Below are 18,977 nucleotides of genomic sequence, written 5' to 3'. Positions count from 1 at the left end.
AATTCCCTGCAGGCAATACAAGGAATATTAAGAAAGATACAGAAATATTTTTGCTCAGCAAGAGTGACTGGAAACCATTTTGCGTAGTATCTGAGTAGTCAATATCAAATATTCAGCTCTGAGGACGAATGTGAGGAGAAAAAATGGTCTAAATTGAGAAGAATTGTTCAATACACTTGGCATCAGTATGTGCCAAGCAAGGATGTGAGGGATGGTAAAGAACCATTGTGGTATGAGAGCTGTGTTACTACGAAATCAAAGAGAGCTTCGTTACAAATTGAAACAAAGTCAAAGTCTAGAAAAGCTGGACGAAGCTAAAAGGAGCGTAAAGAGAAAAATATGAAAAGCTGTAGGTGAATTCGAAAATAATGTTACGTCAACAGATCTGTGTAGAATCCTTTGAAGTTTCGATGTTACATAAAGTCAGTAAGGGGAACGAAATCGTCTGTTCAGTCGATTAGCAAGCATAATGGCACTGAAGCAGCAGATGACAAAGAAAAAGCCGAAATACTGAAAACAATATTCCGAAACTGTTTCTCCGCAGAACATACTAATGGGGTTCCTGCTTTCAAGGATAGCGCGACCGTCGAAATGCCAGATATTGAAATAAATGATAGCGGAGTAGAGAACCAACTAAAGTTGTTCAGTAGTGTAAAAGCATCTCGATCGTACGAGGTATTTTGTGATTCTACAGAGATTATACGAAAGAACTTTGTCCCTTGTAGCAACAGTTCATCGTAGTTCTCTCTAAAGACAAAGGCTGCCAAGCGTGTGGAAAAAATGGTTGTCATTCCCGTTTTCAAGAAGGGTCGTCGGAATGACGGGCATAATTATGGACCTCTATCGGTGACGTCAACCTGTTGTAGTATTCCAAAACATGTTCTGCGCTCATTCATCATCACGATTCTGGAGGACGAAATATCCCCCGCCCCAAAAGAAATAAAAAAAATCAACATGGAAACCATCAACAGAGAGCTTGCGAAACACAGTTCCATGAAATTCAGAGCGCCATAGATGAAGGCACCCAACCCAGATAGGTGCACTATTTCTTTACTTCAGGATGACATTCATACCGTTCCGCATTATCCTTTAGTGAACAAAAAGCGAGCTTACCGAATATTGGACCAGTTTTGTGTCTGAGTTAGGACCTTCTAGGAGACAGGACTCAATACGTTACATTTAACGGGACGAAATCGAGGGATGTGAAGGTAATTTATGGAGGACCCCAACGGAGTGTTAATACGGTCATCATTGTTTGCGATGTATACACTGACGGGAAAATGGCAACACCAGGAAGGAGTTGTGTGACATAAACGAAAGTCGGTAGGTGTGTTTCTACATCTGAAAGATGATGCATGTTTAAATTTCGCTCTTGTCGTATAAGAGTGGCGCTAGTAGCGCCAGTACGAAGATGCAAATCAGATGTCCTTTAAATAAGCACTGTAACGGTCATAAGCGTGAGTTACCTTCGACATTGGACGTGGTGAGTTGATGTTAGTCCAGAATGCCTTTAGGGCGACAAAGGCACCAAAACTAACACCTCGCTGAGTTTGAACGAGGTCGTGTAATAGGGCTACGAGAAGCTGGATGTTTCTTCTCCGATACTGCAGAAAGACGCCTGAAATGTAGCCACTGTACATGACTGCTGGCAGCGGCGGTCACGAGAATGTACGACCGCAAGAAGATCAGGTCCCGGACGGCCACGTGGCACTACCGAGAGGGAAGACCATCGGTTTCGGCGTATCGCTCTGACATGTCGTATTGCATCTGCACCAGAAATTTGAGCATAAATTGACACCACAGTGACACAACGAATTGTTACAAATCGATTACTTCAAGGACAGCTCCGAGCTGTTGTGTGCATTTCTCTAACCCCAAACCACCGCGATTCACGACCTCTGTGGTATCAAGTGGGAGTTCGTTGGAGGGCTCGGTGGAGGTGTGATGTGTTTTCTGTGAGATGGTTATGCTTCGATGCCAGTGATGGCCGTGTGTTGGATAGAATGAGGCCAGCTGAAGGCCTGCAGTCATCCTGTCTGCCTGCTAGACACACTGAACCGATACCTGGTCTGCCCCACGTTTTGATATGACACGGCAGCGCTGTCGTGGTTATCGCAGGTACCCTGACTGCAAATTTGTCCATCGTTCTGGCGATTCGAACTGCTGTGCGGCAATCCATGAACAGCACCTCAGCGGGTGTTTTCCTACAAGGTACCGCTCGCCCACATTCCACTGTTGTAACCTAACATGCTCTACAGAGAGTCGACATTTGCCATGGCCTGCTCGACCACCAGACCTGTCTCCAACCGGCCTAGATGAGAGATCATCGGACGACAACTCCAGCGTCACCTACAAACATCATTAACCGTCCCTGCACTGACCGACCAAGTGCAACAGGCATGACACTCCAGGCCACAAACTGACAAAATGGCTCTGAGCACTATGGGACTTAACATCTGAGGTCATCAGTCCCCTAGAACTTAGAACTACTTAAACCTAACTAACTTAAGAACATCACACACATCCATGCCCGAGGCAGGATTCGAACCTGCGACCGTAGCAGTCGCGCGGTTCCGGACTGAAGCGCCTAGAACCGCACGGCCACCGCGGCCGGCCACAAACTGACATCCGGCAGCTGTGCACCACATTGTATGCACATTTGCATGCTCGCATTCAACATTCTAACGGATATTAATATTAACGGTTATTAATATACCTACATTTCACAATTGCATTGATTTACCTCGCTGGTTCATTTACCTGCGACCTTGCAATTTTACTCGCTTAAATACACTCCTGGAAATGGAAAAAAGAACACATTGACACCGGTGTGTCAGACCCACCATACTTGCTCCGGACACTGCGAGAGGGCTGTACAAGCAATGATCACACGCACGGCACAGCGGACACACCAGGAACCGCGGTGTTGGCCGTCGAATGGCGCTAGCTGCGCAGCATTTGTGCACCGCCGCCGTCAGTGTCAGCCAGTTTGCCGTGGCATACGGAGCTCCATCGCAGTCTTTAACACTGGTAGCATGCCGCGACAGCGTGGACGTGAACCGTATGTGCAGTTGACGGACTTTGAGCGAGGGCGTATAGTGGGCATGCGGGAGGCCGGGTGGACATACCGCCTAATTGCTCAACACATGGGGCGTGAGGTCTCCACAGTACATCGATGTTGTCGCCAGTGGTCGGCGGAAGGTGCACGTGCCCGTCGACCTGGGACCGGACCGCAGCGACGCACGGATGCACGCCAAGACCGTAGGATCCTACGCAGTGCCGTAGGGGACCGCACCGCCACTTTCCAGCAAATTAGGGACACTGTTGCTCCTGGGGTATCGGCGAGGACCATTCGCAACCGTCTCCATGAAGCTGGGCTGCGGTCCCGCACACCGTTAGGCCGTCTTCCGCTCACGCCCCAACATCGTGCAGCCCGCCTCCAGTGGTGTCGCGACAGGCGTGAATGGAGGGACGAATGGAGACGTGTCGTCTTCAGCGATGAGAGTCGCTTCTGCCTTGGTGCCAATGATGGTCGTATGCGTGTTTGGCGCCGTGCAGGTGAGCGCCACAATCAGGACTGCATACGACCGAGGCACACAGGGCCAACACCCGGCATCATGGCGTGGGGAGCGATCTCCTACACTGGCCGTACACCACTGGTGATCGTCGAGGGGACACTGAATAGTGCACGGTACATCCAAACCGTCATCGAACCCATCGTTCTACCATTCCTAGACCGGCAAGGGAACTTGCTGTTCCAACAGGGCAATGCACGTCCGCATGTATCCCGTGCCACCCAACGTGCTCTAGAAGGTGTAAGTCAACTACCCTGGCCAGCAAGATCTCCGGATCTGTCCCCCATTGAGCATGTTTGGGACTGGATGAAGCGTCGTCTCACGCGGTCTGCACGTCCAGCACGAACGCTGGTCCAACTGAGGCGCCAGGTGGAAATGGCATGGCAAGCCGTTCCACAGGACTACATCCAGCATCTCTACGATCGTCTCCATGGGAGAATAGCAGCCTGCATTGCTGCGAAAGGTGGATATACGCTGTACTAGTGCCGACATTGTGCATGCTCTGTTGCCTGTGTCTATGTGCCTGTGGTTCTGTCAGTGTGATCATGTGATGTATCTGACCCCAGGAATGTGTCAATAAAGTTTCCCCTTCCTGGGACAATGAATTCACGGTGTTCTTATTTCAATTTCCAGGAGTGTATGTTACACAGACAAAAGTATTACCGAAATTTTACGAGGGGGACCTGGAAAATAAGTTTCTCCTGTCGACTGTGGGCAGAGTTGTGTGATATGGGCGAAAGACGACGCAGCAGGTGAACGCGCACGTACAAGACACCGATACACCGTTGGGTAGAGGTCGACCGCGATCAAGCAGATGGTGCTGTCGCAGTGCCTGCGCAAAGCGGAGGCCAGCCGCTCAGTCTTTTCCCGGAGCTATGGTGAGAAGGTGCTTTTTGGAGTCGTGGTCAAAGGCGGAAGTGAGAGCTGTTATGCGCTATGAGTGGGCACGCGGAGTATCAGAAATTCACAACCACCTTGTTGAGGTGTATGGGTCAGGTGTGATGTCGAGGCAGATGGTGCGGAGACGGTGCCAGCAATTCAATGATGGACGGCAGCAAGTGCAGGAGTGGAAACATCCGTCATCACCTGTCCGAAAGAAGTTCAAAAGCACTCCGTCTGCAGGTAAAGTGTTACTCATCGTTTTCTGAGACGCCAAAGGAGTTACGCTGCTGGAATTTCTGGAGGATGCAACCATCAAAGCTGCGCGGTACTGCGCCACTCTGTCGAAACTGAAAGAGGTGATTCGGAAACAGCGGCCTGGCCTTCTCAGATCTGGCGTTCTGCGGTTGGATGACAATGCGAGACGACATACAGCGACGTCAACGCAAAACCATATTGCAACCCTTTGTTGGAAGCGCCTACACCATCCGCCTTACAGTCCGGATCTCGCACCAAGTGACGTCCATCTGTTTCGTGCTTTGAAGAAGACTCTCGGCGGAAGGCGCTTTGGCAGCAATGCTGACGTCAAACAAGCCATTCAACGCTTCTTCCTTATGCAACGCCCTGATTTTTTCCTGAAACGCTTTCTGAAGCTTATAAATCGGCACGACAAATGTCTCAATGTACTTCGAAATTGTGTAGAAAAATAAAGATATGTCTTAGTTTTAATGTCTCATTCTCTTTTTTTTTTCCACACAACTCTGGCCACAGTCGATGATAGGGGAAACTTGTTTTCCAAATCAACCACATATTACTCTACATTTATTATTTTTATGTTGCGATTTTTTGCGATTTTTTCCATCTATTTATTAATAATGTAGTGAATTACGTCAGAATTTACGTGAAGCTTTTTCCAGACGGTGGTGTTGTCTACAAGGAGGTTGCAACACCAGAAGACTATAGCAAACGTCGAAAGAATTGCAGAGGACCGATGATTCCTGCAGGGACTGGCAGTTGATGCTGAACGTTGATTAATGTAAAATACTGCGCGTAAATAGGCGAAGAGATCCATTAATGTTCTTTTACGCTACTGGTGTAAATGTAAATACTCTACGACAGAAAAAAAAACGACGCACCACGAAATATTTATCCAAATGAGACGGAAATCGATAGATGTGATGCACATGTACAGAAAAACTAATTATTACAGTTTCATTCGAATCGGTTAATTTATTTTCAGAGTACGAGCTTCACAAACTCAGCAAGTCAATAGCGCGTTGGTCCACCTCTGGCCGTTATGCACACAGTTACGCGGCTTGACAATGATTGAGAGGGTTGTTGGATGTGCTCCCGAGGGACATTGTGCCATATTCTGTCCAACTGACGCGTTGGATCTTCAAAATCCCGAGCTGGTTGCACCAAGTGTTCCCAATTGATGAGAGATCCGGCGACCTTCCGGCCATGTTAGCATTTGCAAGCAGGAAGAGAAACTGTAGGAACTCTCGCCTTGTGTGGGTGGGAATTATCTTTTTCAAATGTAAGTCTAGGATGGCTTTCCACACACACAGAAGAGTTGGGTAACATATTATTTCTTCCAAAAATTGTCTTCCGACATGATCACAACCAGAAAATCGATGAATGTTTTTTCCCTTTATTGTGATTTCATGCCACAGCTGAGGCGGGACGGCAGCGGCCTACATACGCCGCTCTTCGGCCAAAAGACACAACAAGGCATAGAAAACATAAAAAACATGGTAAACACATGATTAACACTGCACAAGAAATCAGAAGTCGTTCAACGGAAGATAGTGTAATGAAGGTTGGCACCAGCTGAAAACAGATAACGACGTCCGGTGGAGACAAGAACATAGTAGAAAACTCTGACGAAGACACTGTACACAAACTGGTGACAATCATCGGCGAAGAACTCACACTGACGAGGGGGGGGGGGTGTTGCCTTCAGGTCAAAGGGAGAGGTAGGAGGACAGGAAGGAGGGGGTTGGAGCCAGTGGGAGAAAGAAGGGCGAGCGGGGGGGAGGAGAGAGGGTGGGGTTGGAAGCCCGGGGATAGGGGTGGCAGCGGAAGATGTAGGAGAGAGCAGGGGGGAGGAGAAGGTGAAGAGGGAGAGAGGGAGCCCTGGGGGAAAGGGAGGGGGGGAATGGGAGAAGAGAGTCAGAGCTGGTAGGAGGGGTAAATGGACAGGACAAGGACATCATCAGGAATGGGGAGTTCGTGGAAGCCACCTTGGGAAAGGGTATGAAGGGTGTGGAGAGCAGGTGGGATGCAAGAACACAGGCACAGCAGCAGGTGGGGATGGTCGAGGATGGGGGAGACAAGAGGGTGTGGGGGATCGAGCTTGTGGGAGGTGTAAAGGATCAGTATCCATTCGAGGTATAGGAGAAGGTGCGGGGAGGGAATCAAGTCATATAGGATCCGCATGAGGGAGAAACTGGTGCTCATAGGAAAGTTTAAAGATATTCGTTCTTCCCACACACCATTCTGGAAAGGAAAAGGGGGAAAATATTAAGGACCCAAAAAAAAAAAACTTACGAAGCCCGTTTAATAAGTATAGCAACACATTTTTTCTCGGCATCGTCGGTTGAAAAAATGCGGAATTTCTTTCGCGAAATCGTGGAATATTCCAGCTTCAGCCCCTACAGTTTCATTAAGTTCCGATAGATGGCGGCGCTATGCGTAGTCTTTAAAATTGCGCCTGTAACGGAGGTGCTGTCCAAGCAGAGAGCTCTCACTGAGTTTCTTTTGGCAGACAACCAGAGCATCGCAGACATTCAAAGGTGCGTGCAGAATGTCTACGGAGACCTGGCAGTGAACAAGAGCACAGTGAGGCGTTCGGCGAGGTCGCGCAAACCTATCCGAAATTCCCCGTGCTGTCCGGCTGCAGATAGCTGTGACTCCTGCAATGTTGGAATGTGCGGACACTCTCGTTCAAGGTGACCGACAGATCACACTGAAACACCTCGCTGATCAACTGGACGCCTATGTTGGTAGTGCCGACACACCTGTCCACCACTTGGGGTACTCAGAGGTGAGTCCGCTGGGTTCCTCGCACCCGACCAGAAGAACTTAAAAAGCAATGGAGGGCTATCTGTACGGAATTGCATGCGCATTACCAGGCTGATCGTGATAATTTTTTGTCGAAGTAGAACACGGATAGGAAGTTGACTGATGCAGCAAGACATTCGCTCCCCGAGGTCGACCAGTAGAGAGCTAAAATTAGGGCATACAGACGCTCCCAGTAAGGCGGCATGAGGCCGTCGCAGTGAACGAAGATTATGTTGAAAAACAGGGTGTTGTAGCCAAAAGAATGGGGAATAATACGATGTACTGGAATCCTAAATAAAACCAACCTACTTTCAGAAAAAAGTCTTGCATTACTCGTTGAACACCCGTCTTATGTGTGTGGTGAGAAATTTCAGAAATGGTGTCATCATCGCTTGAAACTTAAAACTGCAGGGATGAAATAGACTAGACTTTTACCAAGTAAGAAAAAGTGATCGAGATAAGTAAGAAATAAAAGTCACTGCGTCGCAGTCGCAGAAAACTTTCTTCATACAGGACCTTCTTATTCTGTAAAGGGAAAGTTGAGGGGAAAAAAGGACGGGAAATGCAAGGAAATAATGATATCAACTGCATCGGGATTTTATGCGGAATCAGCGGCGACGGGTGAAAAAGTGTGCCAGTCTGGGGCTGGAACCCGGGGATCTTTTGTTTATTTAGGAGACGCGTTAACCACGTGCCATCTGGACACATTGTTTACCGCAAAAGCCCGGGCTACCTCGGCACGCTCCCACCTATCGCCACCTGTCAGCAGACCCTGTCCGTATCTCCATACTCGCTGATTTTAGATTCCCGCTGAAAGGCGAACATAAACGTTCATCCGCACTGAAGGTTGTGGGTTCATTGCCCATCAACAATAACAAGAATGTGTGGTGTCTGTTATTTCAGGTATGTCTGAAAGAACAGACACCACACATTCACACAAGAATATACCCTGCCGTAGCCATTATTACAGAGTATCGGAAACATTCATGAAAGTATGCACTAGCAACACAGAATTACATCGAAGTGCAATTTGAGTAATGGGGTAAGGAAACAGAAGGCAGTCTACTGATAAGAGCTTCCCATGCCAAATGATACTTGTTACATCGCGATGTAACCATTGGCCAAGACACTTGATATGCCCTACTGATAACAACAAAACAGTCGAAACTGAAAATGTCACCTAATTTTTAACAGCAATAGAAGCTTTCGAAATGTGAAGATTTCAGTAATAACGCAGCCATCGAAAATGTACACATAATCGATTTGCGAGGCGAGCTTCGCCAAAACTCTGTTTTAAGACTCTTAACAGTGAAAGGAACTGAATGGTTACGTAAAACAGGAAGCCAACAGGTTTCGCAATAAGCGTGCAACGAAGACTGTGTAAAAGACGTACAGGGATAAAGAGTTGGTGGGTGAAATGTGTGCATACAGCGCAACTAAACGTCGCAGTTCAGGAAACACTGGATAGTACATATTGAAGTGGACCTCGTGAATTGGTATACGGAGAAAAATTTGAGGAAGTTTGATGCAGCAAGTGCATGCGTATGTGTGTGTCTGTGTGTGTGTGTGTGTGTATGTGTGTAACTACATACACGGTGTGGCAGCTGACACAGGCCACCCAAAACATTTCCACAACGAGTAAACATATCAAGGTGTGGTTTCCGCTAAGTTATAGCGGACAATGTCGTGAATTTTCAGAAGTATGCAAGTAATTTTCAGTGTCTGTATCTGCCGAAATATGAAACCTTTTCTGGTCGCTCCCGATACGAACGTCTAATCTGTAAACAAATCCAAAGTCGTCGTGAGCTGGGCATGAACAGAAAGCGATATGGGGGCGAGAAAGTCAGTGTCGAAAACAGGATCGTTATTCGAATAGCAGCAAGGCGTGGCCGGTAGTAACTCATGCGATGTACTGCACAAAACTGGTTTTTTGGCTGCCTGCCTGGCCTCGTTCACGCAAGAGTGAATCAGCCCACGTGACGTGCTGAGTACGCCTCTGATGGCAATCGTCGATCGCAATATCCCGCGCCTCCGAGCTGCGTTCATATCCATCGTTGGCGGGGATACTAAAACATCGGCTTTATCTTATTAACGGGCTATATACTTTTTCTGTGGCATTACAGAAAGCCTGTAAAGAGAACCAGGTAGTAACAAGTTAATACTGCCCCACAAACAGCCCCGCCTTTAAAAGAAGAGGTCCCACAAACTGCGTTGAACGTAATTATGTGACTCGGACACGGTTCGTGTGTTTAGCTGTGCGCCTGAAGACCGTCAGTCTGTGCTCTGCAGCTGTACTGATCAGATAACTCCCTCGTGAAGCTATTCAGCCTTTCACAGATCGTACGACAGTGAAAATAACTGATACGGTTTCTTTTATGGTGAATGTTGCCAAATTGTTAAAGCAACAGTGCATTCGTATGCTGAAGAGTTGAGCCCTGTGTGAAAACACAAAATGGAAATTTCCCAGACAGGTTAAAGTATGTAATTATTAAACCAATTCATACGAAAGGTAACAAGACAGACTTAAACATTTACCGTCCAATTTCCTTACTGACATCTTTTTCCGAAATACTCAGAAAAGTAATGTTCTCAAGAGTAGTCGCACACTTAGATGGAAACAATTTACGTAGCATATCACAGTTTGGATTCCAGAAAGGTTGCTCGACTGAGAATGATATTTATACATTCACTCGTCATACAGTGCAGGCCTTGGTATTTTTTGTGATCGCTCCAAGACCTTAGATTATGTAGATCATATACTCTCTTAGAAAACTCTAGTTTTATGGAATTGATGGCTTTAACACAGTTGGTTTCAATCATACTTGACAAACGGAATCCGAAAGGTTGTGTTGAATAATTTACGCCGTGTTGGAAAGGTAAAAAGTTTTAGTGACTGCAATACAATGACAACGGGAGTCCCACAGGGTTTATTTTTGGGCCCACTCCTATTCTTTATACATGTGAATGACCTTCCACTTAACATTCATCAAGCGAAATTGGTTCGTTCTGCAGTGTTAAAATAAATCCTACTAGAGAGAAAGCAACAAAAGAGTTAGTAAAGGATATTTTCCAAAGAATTATTATAATGGTTCTCTGAAAACAGGCTCTCTCTAAATTTTGAAAAAAAAAAACTCACTACAGTCAGTTTTGTACAACAAAGAGAGTCATACCAACCATTAATGTAGCGCTTGAGCAGGATTCAGTAAGTAGGGTAGAATGCTTCAAATTTTTGGGTGTACATATTGATGAAAACTTGAACTGGAAGAAGCATACTACTTAGCTTCACAAACAATTAAGTTCAGTTACTTTTGCTGTCCGTATAGTTGCTAATCTAGGAAATCTCCTGATATATTTTGTATATTTACACTCAATAATATCGTATGGAATAATTTTATGGTCTAATTCATCACCTGACTGCACAAAAGCGGGCAGTAAGAATAGTATGAGGTGTTCACCCACGGACGTCATGTAGGTACTTCTTCGTGGAGCTAGGCATTTTAACGGAGCAGTCACAATTCATATTTTCGTTAATGAATTTCGTCATAAATAAACCTTCACAATTTGAGAAGAACATCAATGTCAATACCTAGGACACTAGAGTGGAAGATGACCTTTATTACCCACTGTTAAAGCTGTCAGTGGCTCAGAAAAGAGTTCGGTATGCAACAATAATTTTTTTTTCACTAGCCCAATAACATTAAATGTTTGACAGGTGGCGAAGCAAGCTTTAAATATAATTTAAAATAATATCTCCTGGACAACTTCTTCAATTACATTGACGAATTTCTACTTAAAAACTGGTAACAAGAAGTAAAAGAAAGAAAAAGAAAAAAATTTTATCTTTAAGTGTAGTTGCACGAGTAGGAAAAAATTATAATGTGTTGATTGCACCACCCTTAACTTCGTGTCCCATTCATTCTTTCTTATTCAGAAAAAAAGTGCTGGTTAAAAAGTAGCACTTTCCACTGGAATCTACCACAAAGTGTCATGTTCACATATCCTGAAAACAGTCTCGTTCCACATCATTCCGATGAAAGAATCTTTCCAATGATCTATGGAGTGTTAATTAAATAATTAGCTAGTTTATACGCCCACCAGATTTAACACTTCAGAATTTTTTTGTGTGGACAGAATAAAAACAAGCCGTCTACAAGGAAACACCTTTCAAAGGACATGAAACGTCGTGCAACAGGGTTCTGTGCTGCGACAGCTCCAGATGAAATTCAGCCGTGCACCACTTTCTGTCCAGCATCGGGTTCTGTCGTGTATCAGTGCTCAAGGTCAAGATTCTGAACACTCGCTATTGCAGCCATAATAATAAACACTTCAACCGTGCCTGAGTTACGTTTTTGCTGACATTTACTACGCTACAGCATGAGTTTGTGGAAATTCTAAAGGCGGAACAGTGATTTACTGCCGTGTGATGTTGGTAATATATTATCAAGTTCCAGACATCTTAGGACTCAGCCTCTTCGAAGGCTCTCTCCAATGCCACAGAAAAATTATACGACTCCGTTTAAGGAAAAAAGCGAACAGGATCTTCTAATTCGGAAATTATAATTATCAAAAATTGTTCAACTCCGTACGTCAGTGGTCAGCATATCTGCCTCCTATACTGAGGAATCTGGTTCGATTTGCGGTACCGCCAACGTTTTTTCTTTTCCGTTAATGGGAGATCTGGCACAGAGTGCATTGTGCCTCGTGATGCCAACTGCGTAATTACCTGAGTGAGAGGTAGAGGCCCTAAGGTCAAGAGAGGCCACTACGACGAGAGAGCGGTGAACTCACCCTACCCTCCTCCCCCCCATACTGCACCCAATGACGTCGCTGATAGAGGATGACATGGCGGTCGGTCGATCCCGACTCTTCCTTCAGGGACAGAACGTCTTTTAATTATCAAAAGTAATTTGCATTTGCCAAAAAAATTACCACACTATCCGCTTCAGCTTAGTGATCACTGTTTCATGGTAAACGTACTCTTTCTGGACATATTTTGCATGTCCTGTCGTAACTGCGTGACCCTTTACTGTGTACTGAACAACTGTCAAGCGAACATTGTGACAAGTTTTCCATTTGCTCTTATTGTTATCTGTTGGGTCAGACCTTACACTTGCTCCTTTAAAGAATCGAATTCCCATGTATGAAACAATTTCAAACGTCTGATCATTTTACTCATTAATGGGTTATAATAAATTTAATGTGAAACATGTAAAACACTTGTGGATGAAAACGCATAATCCTATGTTGATGTTATATGTTATTAGTTTCGCAGCATTCATCCATAAAGTAATAGAAAAGGTTAGGAATGGTTTGAAATTAAAGTATATTGGAAGTCGTTAAATACTCTCATTATCAATCACTAGATGAGCATAATCTACGTAATTTTACTCCGTTTCAAGAAAAGCTAGTTTTCCACGCGTCTCAATGTTTATGATGTCATATCTCCTGAGCTTTGGGTCATGCAATGATATAATTTTGAAGGTACGCTTGGGATGTGCCTGGGTAGTGTTTGCAAAGCGTGTTGCGGATGGAGTTGCTAGTATATAAATCCAAACGTCGTGCCTGATGATGAAGGTTTACTGCATGAACAACGGAAATGTGGTAACACGAAATGACTCTTATTATTTTTCCTCTAGTTTCTTCTATTTTAATTGAAGATGTGATGATGTGTGATAGAGAAAGAATTTCATTTACATATAAAAAACAGTATAATGAAAGATAATATTCGCCGAAGATCTAAAGAATACATTTGATACATAGATACTTCCAGAAACTATATAGATGGTGAATGTAAAGCCACTGAAAAATATGAATGAGTTCTGTTCATTTGTCATCTTCTTGTTGACTTCTCTCTTGTCCGTGAGAGCTCAAACTGAGCAGATGTAAGTTAGCTAACCTCTCCACCACCCAGTCTCCTTCTCATTTATTCAGTTTACTCTGTGATTTATATCTGCTTCATGGAAAAACAGGCGAGGGTAGCGGTTGATCGTTCAGAGACGAAATAACGGATACTATCACTTTCCTGCTGCTAGCAACATTTCGTAGCGAGAATTACGCAGGTCTGGTCGGTTACCTTTTGCGAACAATGACACCTGCCAGCCTACTCATTAGCCTCACACAATTCAAATTGTTGCGTAAGACTCCAAAGATGGATTACAATAAATTAACCTCTTGATTAAAACTATAGAAACTTCTGTGAGCTTGACTGTACTGTACCAATTGTGCAAAAATTGTCCATCCTCAATGTGGGTCACCTCCTTGTCGCAAATGTTATACTGTACTGAGTCGCATAACTTGCAAATTGCTAAATTAATTTCGCACCTCTGAGAGTCCTATACAGTAATCCTGTCACTGCGAGGCAGGAGGAAACACCACAAAGGCACGAGCATTTTATATGTCATTGTTTTGTTGGTGGGGGAGTAAGAATGAAAAACTTTCGAAATGTAGGAAATTAGGTGTAAAGAATGTTGGAAGCCGGTAAATGCTCTCTTTTCGAGATACTGGACCAAATATGTCACTATCCTTTTTTCTTTTTTTTATTGTGTGCCTTGACTTGCACTATGTCAAGACGTGTACAGGGTTTATAAATGTAATACCTGTCTTACTGTGTTAAACTTATAACCTAAGATTATACCGCTTAATGAGTAGATTTTGACAGTATTTTAAATTTTTAACTTCAGTCGATCTCTGTCTTCTATATCTATACATTCTATATCTATATATAAAAGACTTGTTTGTGTGTACATACTGAGACCACCTCCATGACCACCTACTGTCACCTACTCGTGGTCGTGATGTAGAGAGCCCTCGGTCTCTTGCTGTTAGTAAGGAAGTTTGCTCGCGATGCGTGGCAGTGGGTGAGTGTGGCGAGCAAAAATCGGCGAAATATGGAGCAATAACTACTCTAAGGAAAAAATATACACTCTGTGAGTTACTAACTTTGTCGTACATGTTGACTGTTTGATTCGTCCGGCATAATATCTTTGCTTGCGCAGTTTCGTCATTTAGTCTTTAATAACGACGTGTAACATCAAATAGATTAGTTTTTAATCTCTCAGCATATTTTCATCAATCACACTTTAGCGACGATCAACGGAGACACAAAGAAAAAAATCCAGAGAGACTCAAAGACAAAAACACTCGTAACTAACAAAGGAATAATCGAACGGTACACTAAAGAGATTTCGGACAACCATTTCGCTTTACTCTTCGTGAGTGCAATCCATTTCTCAATACAGTGCGTTTTCGTCAGTAACTACAATTGCAGTCTACAAGCAACTATTGTGAAAACAAGGTATTACACTTATGTTCATGCAATGAAAAGGAAATTCCTAACGAAATGAACTAACCTCCATTCTTTTCCAGCTTCATTTAAATAGTAGTATGTTAAGACAATATTACTAAAGTAACATTGGCCCCGTGGTGTTACCCACAGTTAAATACGCCTGCGTAACGTAATGTTAGTGCTGGTATGGATGGAACAGGGTGACGATTGTATATGCGAGTATATTCACTAATACGGTAAAGTTCAAAAGTCGTAGAGAATACAGTTTTTTGTAAGAGAACTAAGCGTTGTATTGAGATATCTGATAACCACAATCACCCACTTCGACCCACCACAGTACGGATGAAACACGTTGGGGATTATCACCATTACGTTAATCGTGAATGAAACAATAACATTTTCATATGTAGTGTAAAGTTTTATTGCTGCATATTTCGCGGATTTTTGCCCATCACACTCACCAACTGCTACGCACCGCTACCAAACTACCTAACTGGCATGATAACTACATTCATAATTTCCCTAGTGAAATACACGTCGGTATGCATTTCATATCTAGAATTGTATTTATGCCTTCTTCCATTCCATATATTGTGACACGGGTTTCTCGCCCAGAAACTATATAAAATACTGAAGTAAAATTTGTTGCCCGTGGAAACTGTTAGGCAGGCAGCCTGCAACCTGCACTGTGCACCGTCTTAGCCAGTTAGTAATGTAAATCGGAAATGAGTTATAACGCATCCGCTTTCCAGCAAAGTTGGAATAAATCGGAACCGTTGTCGGTTAGTGAGGCGGCGCTGCTGCAGCGTAGCGTCGGAGCGGCCACTGTAAAACAGAGGCCGACCGTTACACAACGGAAGCTGCGACCTCGGCTGTGCCCCGGGTCGCGTGTCCAGCTGCCGCTGTCTGTCTGTGCTGTGGCCGATTCTTGAACAGCTGAGTGGGGAACAGCTCCATCTGGCAGCCCTCGTCAGCCTAACAGCGCAAAAAGACTACACGGCGCAAGGGCCGGCAGCAGCAGGAGTCACAGCAGACACATTACAGAATGGACATTCTGGGATAAGGACCGCAGCCACGTAGGTACAGGCAAGTATGTAAGTCAAAAGCTGTACGAATTTCTCACAAATAAACAACATTCAAATGAGATTCCTGCATGACAGAGCCGGTGTGAAATACTCCTCTTCATACATAACTAAAAGAACCCAGCAATGCTTCACAACTGTTAACTGGAATCGGATACATGCCCCAATGTGCACCTCCTCCTCCCCCTCTCTTGGTCCATCTCCTCCTCCCCCCCCCTGCCTATCTCTTTACACCATCTGCTCCTCCCTCTCCCTGTGCATCTCCTCCTCAACACTCTCTCAATCGTCTCCTCACTCCTCTCTCTGCCCATCCTCTCCGTTCCTCCATCTACGTCTCTTTCCTCCCTCCCCCCCTCTCTGTCCATCTCCTCTTCCCCATCTTGCCCCCTCCTCTCTGACCTTCAGCCTTGTTTATTGTTTTTGCCAACGAAACCTTGATTCAAAATTGAAATGGCCTCAGATGAATAGGTAAATACACTCCTGGAAATGGGAAAAAGAACACATTGACACCGGTGTGTCAGACCCACCATACTTGCTCCGGACACTGCGAGAGGGCTGTACAAGCAATGATCACACGCACGGCACAGCGGACACACCAGGAACCGCGGTGTTGGCCGTCGAATGGTGCTAGCTGCGCAGCATTTGTGCACCGCCGCCGTCAGTGTCAGCCAGTTTGCCGTGGCATACGGAGCTCCATCGCAGTCTTTAACACTGGTAGCATGCCGCGACAGCGTGGACGTGAACCGTATGTGCAGTTGACGGACTTTGAGCGAGGGCGTATAGTGGGCATGCGGGAGGCCGGGTGGACGTACCGCCGAATTGCTCAACACGTGGGGCGTGAGGTCTCCACAGTACATCCATGTTGTCGCCAGTGGTCGGCGGAAGGTGCACGTGCCCGTCGACCTGGGACCGGACCGCAGCGACGCACGGATGCACGCCAAGACCGTAGGATCCTACGCAGTGCCGTAGGGGACCGCACCGCCACTTCCCAGCAAATTAGGGACACTGTTGCTCCTGGGGTATCGGCGAGGACCATTCGCAACCATCTCCATGAAGCTGGGCTACGGTCCCGCACACCGTTAGGCCGTCTTCCGCTCACGCCCCAACATCGTGCAGCCCGCCTCCAGTGGTGTCGCGACAGGCGTGAATGGAGGGACGAATGGAGACGTGTCGTCTTCAGCGATGAGAGTCGCTTCTGCCTTGGTGCCAATGATGGTCGTATGCGTGTTTGGCGCCGTGCAGGTGAGCGCCACAATCAGGACTGCATACGACCGAGGCAGGTGTGGGGAGCGATCTCCTACACTGGCCGTACACCACTGGTGATCGTCGAGGGGACACTGAATAGTGCACGGTACATCCAAACCGTCATCGAACCCATCGTTCTACCATTCCTAGACCGGCAAGGGAACTTGCTGTTCCAACAGGACAATGCACGTCCGCATGTATCCCGTGCCACCCAACGTGCTCTAGAAGGTGTAAGTCAACTACCCTGGCCAGCAAGATCTCCGGATCTGTCCCCCATTGAGCATGTTTGGGACTGGATGAAGCGTCGTCTCACGCGGTCTGCACGTCCAGCACGAACGCTGGTCCAACTGAGGCGCCAGGTGGAAATGGCATGGCAAGCCGTTCCACAGGACTACATCCAGCATCTCTACGATCGTCTCCATGGGAGAATAGCAGCCTGCATTGCTGCGAACGGTGGATATACACTGTACTAGTGCCGACATTGTGCATGCTCTGTTGCCTGTGTCTATGTGCCTGTGGTTCTGTCAGTGTGATCATGTGATGTATCTGACCCCAGGAATGTGTCAATAAAGTTTCCCCTTCCTGGGACAATGAATTCACGGTGTTCTTATTTCAATTTCCAGGAGTGTAGATTGGGATCATTGGTATACAGGGTATGAGATATCTCTCCTGCAGCTGCATCTGAGAGGATACAGCATTTCGCCCAGTAAGATTAGAAACTTAGTCATAAACACAACTTTCCTGTTAAAACCGATCGCAGGGAAGAAAGCAAAACAGCACATTGTTGTGTATGCAACTTTTGAGTAAACATATACATAAGGAGAAAGACTATAAATAGGAAAAACGATTTGTCTAATGGTTTCAATGTCCAGCTACAGTTAAAACTGACTGCAAGAAAGAAAACAAAACGGCAAATTCTCACAGGACAGCATTTTCTTTCTCGCAGTCCATTTCAACAGAAAACATGTACGTTATTTTTAAAAAATATAGCCTATGTTCGTGCAAAAATTTGAAGTAAATCGGTTGATAACTTTTCGAGATTTTTGCTAACAACTTTTACCCTTTATTCCGAATGCTTGTTTGAGCATCGTCCAAAATTTGAAGTCCATGTGGTAAAAATATTTTTATTATATTGATTAATATTAATTAATTTACTATTTTGACAGATTAATGAGTTGAATTTAGAATTCATTTATGTAGATTTTTTCCTGCAAATAGTATTGATACTTTATGATTTATTTATGTTTATTTTAAATGTTCTTTTGTAGTCAAAAGAACTGCTAGAGACTTTTGGAAGCAACGTTTCATTTTTATACAGGCTGGTCACAAACAGTGTGAAACGCATGCAGGGTAGGCTGAGCTGAGAAAAAACTCTTAAGAAAAATATTCGATACTTTACTTCATTTACGACTTAATTAGGGAAGGAAATTAGTAGGTCAGGCCGTTGCGCGAACAAATTCAAGTGTCCCACCAGATACAATTAGTGTCAGTAGTTCTCATTGCACAAACGCTGAAGCGCCAAAGAAACTGGTACAGGCATGCATATTCAAATACAGAGATATGTAAACAGGCACAATACGGCGCTGCGATCGGTAACGCCTATATAAGACAAGTGTCTGGCACAGTTGTTAGATCTGTTACTGCTGCTACAATGCCAGGTTATCAAGATTTAAGTGAGTTTGAATGTGGTGTTACAGTCAGCGCACGAGCGATGGGACACAGCATCTCGGAGGTAGCGATGAAGTGGGGATTTTGACGTACGGCCATTTCACGAGTGCACCGTGAATATCAGGAATCCAGTAAAACATCAAATCTCCGACATCGCTGGGGCAGGAAAAAAGTGGTTCA

The sequence above is a fragment of the Schistocerca cancellata genome, chromosome 8 (genome assembly GCF_023864275.1).
Source record: "Schistocerca cancellata isolate TAMUIC-IGC-003103 chromosome 8, iqSchCanc2.1, whole genome shotgun sequence".
Taxonomy (NCBI): Eukaryota; Metazoa; Arthropoda; class Insecta; order Orthoptera; family Acrididae; genus Schistocerca; species Schistocerca cancellata.
The sequence above is the reverse complement of the archived record's forward strand: the minus strand, read 5'-3'. Positions refer to the sequence as shown.